This window comes from Culex pipiens, chromosome 3 (assembly GCF_016801865.2).
Source record: "Culex pipiens pallens isolate TS chromosome 3, TS_CPP_V2, whole genome shotgun sequence".
Lineage (NCBI taxonomy): Eukaryota > Metazoa > Arthropoda > Insecta > Diptera > Culicidae > Culex > Culex pipiens.
Genome location: NC_068939.1, coordinates 147,877,069 through 147,887,693, shown reverse-complemented (window position 1 = coordinate 147,887,693; position 10,625 = coordinate 147,877,069).

The window sequence follows — 10,625 nt, the reverse complement described above, 5'->3', positions numbered from 1 at the left end:
GGTTTTGTGTATGAATAATAATCAGACCATTTCAAATATTTTTTGATGTTTATGTCCCTCGACTCTGGCAAAAAACTTTTTTTTCGATTTTCGAAAAAAAAACCCTTGCAGCTATTTGAGCAAAAGACTTGCTACAGATTGAATTTTATAGAAAAGGCAAGGGATTTCAGAAGCATTATTTGATTATTATCGAATTCCTAGGACAATTTTCTGTAAAATGCAACCTGTAGAAAGTCTTTTGCTTCGGAAAAATTCGGATAATCGAATCACAAAACAAATATTTTTATTTGTCTTATTTGGGTAATTCTTCGCCAACTCACACAGCAGTTGCCCCGACCCCTCTTCGATTTGCGTGAAACTTTGTCCTAAGGGATAACTTTTGTCCCTGATCACGATTCCGAGGTCCATTTTTCGATATCTCGTGACGGAGGGGCGGTACGACCCCTTCAATTTTTGAACATGCGAAAAAAGAGGTATTTTTCAATAATTTGCAGCCTGAAACGGTGATGAGATAGAAATTTGGTGTCAAAGGGACTTTTATGTAAAATTAGACGCCCGATTTGATGGCGTACTCAGAATTCCGAAAAACGTATTTTTCATCGAAAAAAACACTAAAAAAGTTTTAAAAATTCTCCCATTTTCCGTTACTCGACTGTAAAAAATTTTGGAACACGTCATTTTATGGGAAATTCAATGTATTTTTCGAATCTACATTGACCGAGAAGGGTCATTTTTTTCATTTAGAACAAAATTTTTCATTTTGAAATTTCGTGTTTTTTCTAACTTTGCAGGGTTATTTTTTAGAGTGTAACAATGTTCTACAAACTTTTTTTCGTAAAATCGCGATAACTCGTGATGTTTATAAGCAAACACCTTATGTCTATATATCAAAATTTTTGTAATTGTCTGCTCTACAACTTTGTAGAACATTGTTACACTCTTAAAAATAACCCTGCAATGTTAGAAAAAACAAGAAATTTTAAAATGAAAAAAAAATTGTTCTAAATGAAAAAATGACCCGTCTGGGTCAATGTAGATTCGAAAAGTACATTAAATTTCCCAAAAGATGACATGTTCCAAAATTTTTTACAGTCGAGTGACGGAAAATGGGACAAGTTTCAAAACTTTTTTAGTGTTTTTTTTTCGATGAAAAATACGTTTTTTTCGGAATTCTGAGTACGCCATCAAATCGGGCGTCTAATTTTACATAAGATAGAAATTTGGTGTCAAAGGGACTTACACCAAATTTCTATCTCATCACCGTTTCAGGCTGCAAATGATTGAAAAATACCTCTTTTTTCGCATGTTTAAAAATGGAAGGGGTCGTACCACCCCTCCGTCACGAGATATCAAAAAACGGACCTCGGAATCGTGATCAGGGACAAAAGTTACCCCTTTGGACAAAGTTTCACGCAAATCGAAAAGGAGTCGGGGCAACTTTTCCCGATTTCGTGTGGGTTGGTAGAGAATTACCCATTTTTGATTTTCAAGCTTCAATATGACTCTCCTAGACCACTCTAAAGAAATATAGAATTTTCAAATCCGTGATGGATCCCAAAATGGCGGTCACAAAATACTAGGAAAATGCGTTTGGTAAATTTTAAGGCAATCCACCCATCAAATTTATCTAAAATGGGGTCACAGAACTCAAATTTGATGATAAAAATAAGGAAATGATAGAAAAATACGAAAAAAAAGTTAGTGATTCGATTATCCGAAGTTCCATACAAACCTTCCAATAATCGAAACTTCGGATAATCTATGTTTCAGCTCATCGAGTCTGTTAATAATTATTTGAAGATTCCAGAGGATTTCTTCAATTTTTAAATTTGTTTTTTCTTGATACAATCAACAGGAAAACCAATCAGCACATTTTGTTGTTTATTAATCAGATTAAATGTATGACAACAAGACTGCAACACTGACTGTACCAGTATAACGTCACAACAATCTCTACGTTTTGAAGCAAAGCTTAAAAACCAAGCTAGGTCCAAAACAGAAACATCTACTCTGTTTGAAATGTGTCCTTACTATGAAAGAGGCCGGAACCGGTATGAACACGTACCGGTAATCCTTTTCAAAATTGAGAGACAACCCATATTGGAGGACCACGTGTCTGCAGGCTTCCGTCGTACACGTGGCACGCCATGATTACTTAATGCATTCCATGAAGCATGGTCGCCCAAGCCCCAAGTAGGCCCACTTTTTACTTTTGAAAGTGGCTGCTATCCTCAATAGAGCGCAAATTTAGTGGGAGGTGGTGATGCTGCAGCAAAAAAAAAAAGCCTTTCAATGATGTGCCAAAAGGTAAAAGTTGATGTTGGCTTTTCGGCTAATAAACTGACTTTTGCCATCAAAGTTGGGGCGGGTTGTGTGGCTTTCAGACGGATGAGCAACAGTTTTTAATGAAAGCCAAAACTCATTTTAGCGAACTGAGTTTGGCACTCTACATAATGCCTCCTGGGAAGCTTTCACAAGTGCATGTAGTTCAAAAGGATGAGATTCAATTTCGTAAATGAAGGCACATCAATGATTCAGTGCGGATGAATAAACTGTATTATCTTCTGGGGAGAGAGCCTGTCAAGCAGGTGAATTATGTCATCACAGCTGAATGGCTTGAGATGAATTTTTAAATAAGCCTACGTTCAATCACTTATTGGACATTGCTGTCTTGGTGACTTTTTAAGTTAACGTTGACTCTGCATGATTTTGTTTCAATTTTCTGTTCAAAAATCAAAAATAATTTTATTGCTTCATCGATTTTTATTATTCAAACTTATGTTTTTTAATCATCTTGGAAATCAAAAATAAGAACACACTTGCGCCAGAGTGCAAATTCACATCGCTCCCACAAATCCATCACATGAGCACGTGACGAAACAAAATCAAAAGCTAAAAATTTGCTCGTAACAATCCTTCCATGTTCCGGCGCAAATGCTCCCCAGCGAAATTTTGAGCCGACATTAAGCCCTTCGATTGGGGAACATGACAGCTTTCCCTGCGCACTGTTTCATAGTTTTGATCAACGGCGTCCGCTCCGAGCATTCATGACGAGTAGGGTGGTCTTGAAAGAAATAAATTTGTTACAGAGTAGCTCTTTACGATTACGCAACTTTTTTTTACGATTCATTTAAATATTAATTTTTTGGTTTGGATTAAACTTTTTCAAACATTCCCTTTGTGAAATTAAAAGAAGTCGTTTGCCAACATTAGTTTTTCCATACATGTTTCCATACAATTTTGGGAGCTGGACATATGATCTGTATCTTGAGAAAAGATTTTCTGTTCGATTTGGTGTCTTCGGCAAAGTTGTTGGTTAAAATTAATACTTTTAGGAAAAGATTTTTTTTCTATTAAACTTTTTATCTCTTTATTTTAGATTATTTAATTTGTTTTGGGGAAATAAAAAAGATATCTTCTTAGCCATTGTGCTTGATGGTGCAAAATCTGGTTGAGGAGATATAAATTCTTTAAAAAAAACGTGTGATTTAGAAAATATCGGACAAAGAAATAATTAAAAATTATTTTTAAAAAGCAATCCTAAATTCATTTACATATTATTTTATAGCGCATCCCAAGTAACATTTTTTTCCAGGAGTTCTACAAGAGCTCTTCAAGATAGCTACAGCATACCAGTTTGGACCGCGGTAGGATGAAATGCTCTTCAAAACTTCTTCAGGAGTTTGGAAGAGTACTTGAAGAGAGTTTTATCCTACCGCGGTCCAAACTGCTATGCTGTAGCTATCTTGAAGAGCTCTTGTAGAACTCCTGGAAAAAATGTTACTTGGGATTTAACATATTTTTAAAGCACGAAAAAAATGTCTTAGGCCAATTCTTAGTGAAGATACACCAAAATGTTAATTTTTCAACCTAGGACCATAATTCTCAGCATCACGCACTCTGGCTTAGAAGCAATATTCTTTTGTAATTTGCCAGAATATGAATCAAATTTGGCAGCTGTCCATACAAAATAACAAAAATGATGTTTAAACTTTCAAAGAAATGTATCTTTACAGGAAATTTTTTGATCGATTTGGTTTCTTCGGCAAAGTTGTAGATATGGATAAGAAAACAAATAAAAAAAATAAAAACATTGAAATTGGGTTAAAAAGTTTTGAAAGAGTTACATTTTGCGTTTCTCTTTGTTTCGTCGTCCGTGTCTGTCGCGGGTGACCATGAACGGCCATGATCAACGACGACCAACATTTTCAAAACTTTTTTTCGTAGAATCGTAACTCGTGATGTTTATAAGCAAACCCCTCTTGTCTATATATCAACATTTTTATAATTGTCTGTTCTACAACTTTGTAGAACATTGTAACACTCTAAAAAATAACCCTGAAAAATTAGAAAAAACACGAAACTTTAAAATGAAAAATTTTATTCTAAATGAAAAAATTACCCTTCTGGGTCAATGTTGATTCAAAAAGTACATTAAATTTCCCATAAAATGACATGTTCCAAAAAATTTTACAGTCGAGTAACGGAAAATGGGAAAATTATTAAAAGTTTTTTGGTGTTTTTTTCGATGAAAAATACGTTTTTTTTCGGAATTCTGAATACGCCATCAAATCGGGCGTCAAATTTTACATAAAAGTCCCTTTGACACCAAATTTCTATCTCATCACCGTTTCAGGCTGCAAATTATTGAAAAACACCTCTTTTTTCGCATGTTCAAAAATGGAAGGGGTCGTACCGCCCCTCCGTCACGAGATATCAAAAAACGGACCTCGGATTCTTGATCAGGGACAAAAGTTACCCCTTAGGACAAAGTTTCACGCAAATCGAAGAGGGGTCGGGGCAACTTTTCCCGATTTCGTGTGAGTTGGTAGAGAATTACCCAATTACTATTCATGGTTTTAACAGTTGAATGAAAAAAGTGTTTTAAAATGCATTTTACACCTGCCCAGATGTTTTGCCTTCTTTAGTTTTTAAAATATCGAAGTATTGGAGAAATATTCGATTTTTTCGAAAAAAAAAAACTTTTGCAGGACTGTACAACGGAATTTAAAAAAAATAAAATAAAATATGCTTGATCGATCTCAAATCAGCTCAATATGTTTTGAAACGCTGGAAAATGCATTTTAAATTAAATTAAAATTTTGAAGCTTTTGAAAAAAATATTTTTTTGCCCCCTTATTTTTCGGACCGAATTTGAAGGGGCGGGGGGGCGGGATTCACGTTAACTTCAAAAAATATTTGCATTGGCCATATTGATTCCAAAATTTCAAAATTGTTCAAAGATGTTAGCGCATTCTGGAAATTTAAAAAAAGTTGGAATTTGATGTCCAATAAAGCACATAAAAAATTAATTTAAATAGTTTGTTTTTCTGAGCCAAGTTTTCGTGACAAAAAGTTAAATAAAAAATCACTTTAAAATGTTTTACCGTGTATTATTTTTCAATGTAGTCCTTATCTATACCTACAACTTTGCCGAAGACACAAAATCGATCAAAAAATTCCTTCGAAAGATACAGATTGATTAATTTTCATATATCATTTATGTATGGACAGCTGTCAAATTTGTATGGAAATTATATGGACATACTAATGATGCAAAATGGCTTCTTTGGGCATACCGAAGGCACCAAAATAGTTTTAGCCGGATTAAAAAAAATAAAACAAAGACCAAAATTTCGTAAAGAATTGCTCAGTGATAAAAAAATCCAAAACATTTATTTTTTTTTTAATTCTAAAATGAATTTTCAGTTACTGACTTTGTAGCTTATATTTAATTTGTCCTGATAAATTTTATAATTAATAACATAGCAAAAACTTTCATACAAAGATTTTTTCGTACACGTACATCCAAAACTGGGACGAGCGCTATCCGAGGAAATAATGGCCTCGAGTCGGGAGAATACACAGTTCGAGAGAGGCAAGTGAATTATTCTCTCGAGGTTCATTTGCAAAAAAAAAGCTCATATGTCAAAACAAAAAAAAAAAAACAAAAGTGTCGACTTCGGGAATCGAACCAGAGACCTTTGACATACTAACCCAATGACTTAACTGCCTCGGCAACTACAGAATGTTGAACAAGGAGTGGTCAGATGTCGATGTATGACACTTGATGGAGATTTATTGTTTTAATTAACGAATGAACTCATTTGTTATGGTGGTGTGAGTTGGTAGCATTATTCTTTCGATTTTGGCGTTAACCCCTCAATATATTTTGAGGGAACGGTTCTCTCGACTTTTTATAATAATTTAGTAAAACTTGTGTACTCATGCGATACTTAATTAAAATGGTATTCATTAACATTTGAAATAAATTCTATTAAATTTATGCTGAAAATCATCACAACAAAACAATGAACCATCCTAAGCAGTGATAGTTCATCGAGTAGCAGCAGCTTTCATTCGCTGGCTGGCTAAATAATGTGTCCGTTCGATGTGCCGAGTCCTGGCACAGTCCTGGAAGCCCCGTCATATTTTCGTGCCGACGATATCGACGTGGCCGGAATAATTCACTGTGTCATAATAACTGTCCAAGACTCGCCGAAGCCGTGTCCAACGTTCCGGTTCAACGTGTTCAAGAGAGAGAGAGATGGTGGCTGGGCAAAAATGGATACGGAGTGGTACTTTTCGAGTTCTTTGAAAATTTTGGGGGGCCATCGGAGCTTTTTTTATCGAATTGTCTACAAAATTTCTAATTTGAAAAAAGTCGTTGCTTGTTTGATTTTAGTATCAAAAAACACCTCAAAACTAACGAAATTTTTAACCCCACTTCCCCGCACATTTGTCCCGGAAGCAGAACTGTTCGGAGCTGCTACCACGGAACTCGATATCGTGGTGCATGTTCCGACCGATGATTCCTCCAATCCCCCGAGGGCTTTGTCCTTCCCGGCTGACATGGCCACGGTCAAAAGTTGGGGCTGCGCTTCACCATCCCGGTACAAACCCGAGATATTGTGAATATGCAAAACCAGGACAAGGGGGAAGATTCGGGCAAGAACGACACCAGAAATTGGAGGTTTCTTCGAGAGTGCATTATCGACATTTCGAGAATTGAGGGCAGTCAGGAAATGTTATATTGGGCAAGAAATGTTGCTAAAAAAACTGGCATGGCAAATGGAATTTGGGGAAAATTTTATCAAATATTGAAAAAGATAAGATAAGATATTTTTATTCAAGATTATTAGGCATTATTAGGTATGAATTTGATGAGATAACATTAGATTCGATAATAATTTTAGGAAACAAAAAGGTTGGATAAGATAAAAAAAATATTAGATTTAATTTTGTCAGACCAGATCAAATCAGATTAAATAAGATTGAAATACAATTTCGAAGTCTGAATTTACTTAAATGAAAAGATTCTTTCCAACATCGATTCTTTCCATCCAGAAAAAAAGCGAGTAATTCTCGTCGTCGGCAACGTTACAACTGTAACTCTCTAGAGGCCAATTTGAAAGCAGGTGAACATTGCCAAATTAGTGTCTTCTCTTAGTAAAATCCAGGTCCAGAGCTATTGTCACCAGGACAACCACCATGGGACGAGGACCATGGTAGATGCATGATGTAATTCAAAGTTCGTTCGTTGAAACTAGTCGTGCCTAGTTTGAGAGACAAAAAGTGATTCACCGGGATTTGCAATACAATTTGCGAACTAGTTACCCATGGAAAAGCTTCAAGTACAAGTACAATGTTGATTGTATTTTTTCCCGATTGGAGTGGAGGGGAGAGCAGTCTTTTAAACTTTTTTGGTTTTAAGTTTTAAAGGGTTACCGATGCTATTTTGGCGTGTGGGCCAGATTGCTGTGCAAGTTGTAGAATACCTAAAATTGAATTGTGCCTGCTATCTTTAGATTGAATTTATTCTGTATGAGCTATAAACGTTTTAAAATAAAATATACATTTTTTTAACTGATGGTTTTCACCATTTTGACCAGTTTTTCAAGTTCAATCGTGTGTTTTTAAAAGTATTTCCCCAATCCAAATACTGCCACTACAAATAGGCAATGCAAATCATTAAAAAACGTATCTTTGTGAAAATCCAGAAAAAAGTGGGGTCATAACGCCCCACCATCAATTAAGCATTAAATGGAAAAATTTCCCTTCCGGGTTTTTCAAATAAATATTAATGAAAATGACATGTTTCAAAGTTTCTACAGTCAAGTTACGAAAAATGCCAAAATTTATAAAACTTTTTTTTCGAGTGTTTTTTTCCAAAATCAATCGTTGTCCGGATTTTTATTTAAATATTTATTAAGATTTTCATTTCCATTAACATTTATTCAGTTAAAATAATATTGCGTGTTTATAGTGAGTAATATTGAGTGGTTATCGTTATCGTCAGGACGATAACGATGATCTATCGTTATCGTTGTTCCGATAAGTCTATCGGCGATAATTTTATTGAAGATAACGAACGATAATACAATTAATATATTTCTAAAATTGACTTAAACCAACCAAACCATGTTGAAGATTGAAGCTTTGCCCAAGTTAATATTTTGTTGGTAATATAGTAATTTTCAATGCTAATACTAAAAACACAAAATACCGTATTTTTTTAAAGTACTCGATTTTTGTAATTTGCAATATGGGTAACAAAAAGTTAAAAATTTTGCATGTATTTCAACTGTTTTAGAGTTTTTTCAATGAAAAACTCAGATTTCCACAAAATACTGTCTTTTCTCGAAAATTCAGAATTTTTTCAAATTTACAAAAAAGGTATCAAACAATTTGAAATTGTGCATTCATTTTTACTGTTTTATTTGTGCATGCATTTTACCAATTTTTGAATTTTTTGAATGAAATACTCAAAGTTTCACAAAATACCATATATTTTATGAAAGTACAGTCCCGAGACGATTATCCGAAGTCCTCAGAAAAATTTAACTTCGGATAATCGAAACTTCGGATAATCGAATCACTAAAAAAAATTGTTTTCGTTTTCTTATTTTTGATTGTTGAGCATAGGTACAGGGGCTTAAATTATTAAGAATTTTTTAAGATGGCGGCCAAAATGGCGGTGATGCAATATTAAAAAAAATGCATTGTATTTTTTAAAAGGCAATCAACAACTAAAATTTTTATAAAATGGGTTCGTAGAACTCAAATTTTATGTTAAAAACAAGAAAATGAAAAAAAAAGATATTTTTTTTCTTCGTGATTTGATTATCCGAAGTCCCATACAAACCTTCGGATAATTGAACTTCGAATAATCGAAACTTCAGATAATCGAGGCTTCAGATAATCAATTCTGGACTGTACTTAAATTTTAATGATTTGACATATGGGCATCCAACGAAAAAAAAAATTTACCTGCTATTTCATTAAAAAAAACTCTAAAACATATAAAATACATGCAACATTTCGAATTGTTTGAAAACTATATTGCGAATCATAAAAAATGGAGTATTTTCGAGAAAATATGGTATTTTGTGAACATTTAAGTATTTCATTGAAAAATCTCTAAAACAGTTACAATAAATCTAAAAATCGAATCAAACTTTTGAATCGTTTGATACCCATATTACGAATTATACAAATTTTAGTATTTTGAAGAAAATACGGTAATTTGTAAAAATTTAAGTATTTAATTCAAAAAACACTAAAATTGTTAAAACGAATCGTTTGATACCCATGTGAATTATAAAAATGAGTATTTTCGAGAAAATACGGTATTTTGTGAGAATTTTAGTATTGCATTAAAAATCTCTCTATAACAGTAAAAATACATTTATAATTTGGAATCGTTTGATACTAATATTGCGAATAATAAAAATTTGAGTATTTTCGAGCAAATACGGTATTTTGCGAAAAATTTAGTAATTCAATTAAAAACTGCTAAACAGTTAAAATACATGCAACATTTCAATTCGTTTGATATATTGCGGCTTATAAAAATTTGTGTATTTTCGAGAGAATACGGTATTTTGTGAAAATTTTAGTATTTCATTGAAAAACTCTAAAACAGTTTAAAGTATTTCATTAAAAAAAATCTAAAACAGTTAAAATACATGCGAAATTTCGAATCGTTTGATAACCATAATGCAAATTATAAAAAAATTGAGTTCTTTCAAAAATACGGTATTTTGTGAAAATATTAGTATTTGATTGAAAAGCTCTAGAACAGTTAAAATGCATGCAAAATTTCGAATCGTTTGATATCCATATTGCAAATTATAAAAGTTTGAGTACTTTCAAAAAATACGGTAAATAGAGGAAGCTTGAAAATTTAACATAATTTGGCTGGTTTTAGTCAATTTAAGAAATAGATTAAATATGAATTATCGTCCGTTATCGTCGATAAATTATCGCCGATAGAATTATCGGAAAAACGAGAACTTCAACAATTTTATCGTTAACAACCTTGAAAAAAGTCTGGAAAGTTGTAAGAAGGGTTGTTTTTGTAAGAAATTCCGTCAGGTTAGGTGTCATCCATAAAGTATGTCACGCAAAAATCGGCCAAAATTTGCAAGATTTTGCAAATTATTGAAGTTACAGCTGAATTAAAAAAAAATACTATAACATAAATTATTATGTGATACTTCTAAATAATAATAAGCAAACAATTTTAGAAACGAGGATTTAATTTAATTGTGTACATTTCGAATTAATATTATGCAATCATAAAAAACCAAGCGTGAGGATACAGTCTCGCAAACCCCCTCTCC